Below are 1,210 nucleotides of genomic sequence, written 5' to 3'. Positions count from 1 at the left end.
CCTCTAATCTAAATATATCTCATGAACCAACAACCTTCCCTTTTTCTTTCCTCGAAGCTTCTTTAATAAACAAGCTATCAAAATACAATCTATGCATTATTATGAGAATATCAATACACATATTACACCATTGTGCTTTGGGTCCAAAACAATACTAAAAACCCCACAGTGAGTCCCAATAACATAAAATAAGTTTTCGAGATCAACCCAATATTCAAATACCACTAGGGAGTTATATCCCCCAAGAAATTGGTGCAAATCTATTATATTTGCTCTAAAAATAAAGCCTCAAGCCATTTAGGGTTTTTGATAAAATAATAAAGAATTCAACACTAATAATGAGGGATTCATACCTTAGATTCGATGTTAATCATGAATATGTTGGTTATTCAAGCTCCCAATCAACACCCAAGACTCAATTTTGGGACTATACACTCTATTAGGATTTATGAGACACTAGATAATGGAGAAATGACCAATTCTCGGCCAAAAGAGCATTTAAACAACCCTTCCCAGTCCCTCAGATCAAGTGATCATGAAGACACATGGGCCGCGATCATAACTTTGAGATCACTATAAAGCCTCTACTTTCCTAATACTTTTCTGTACTAAATGACAGCTGAACTTGGAATTTATTCCAAGTTTTGGCCAATGCCTTGGGATGCATCCTGAGTCCAATATGAGTAAAAAAAATATGCAACTATACTATTTTAAACATTTTGGATGCATTGAAAAAGTCAAATTTTCTATCTGAGGTCATTTTGACCAAATATGGGACCTACACCTAAATTTCCAATTTATCAACTTTCTGACCAATAGGCAAAATGAGTTCGGGTGCGGTGGGACCCTAACCAAAGGTCTACCCAACCTAAAATCAATATTCTTGAGCTATTGACGTAGTTAGAGTTTTCATTCGATAGCTTTTTACTAAAGCGTTTGCTTGATGGTCATTTGGAACCATCGAAGACTTCTAAATAAGGAAATAGTTCTAAAAAAAACACAAACTACATGGTAACCAAACTATTAGTTTCAAAAAGACATAAATGACTTAGGGAAGCTATGGAAAAGATCTAACTATGAAAATATGTGAAATCATGAGAAATGACTTGAAGAATCATTACAATATCCACTACAAAGGAACTTTTATCCTCAAAAGTTAAAGATGGAGAAAAATTAAGTCTCAAATAGGTGAGGATACTGGCCCTACATC

This window comes from Capsicum annuum, chromosome 6 (assembly GCF_002878395.1).
Source record: "Capsicum annuum cultivar UCD-10X-F1 chromosome 6, UCD10Xv1.1, whole genome shotgun sequence".
NCBI lineage: Eukaryota > Viridiplantae > Streptophyta > Magnoliopsida > Solanales > Solanaceae > Capsicum > Capsicum annuum.
Note: the sequence above shows the minus strand (reverse complement) of the source record.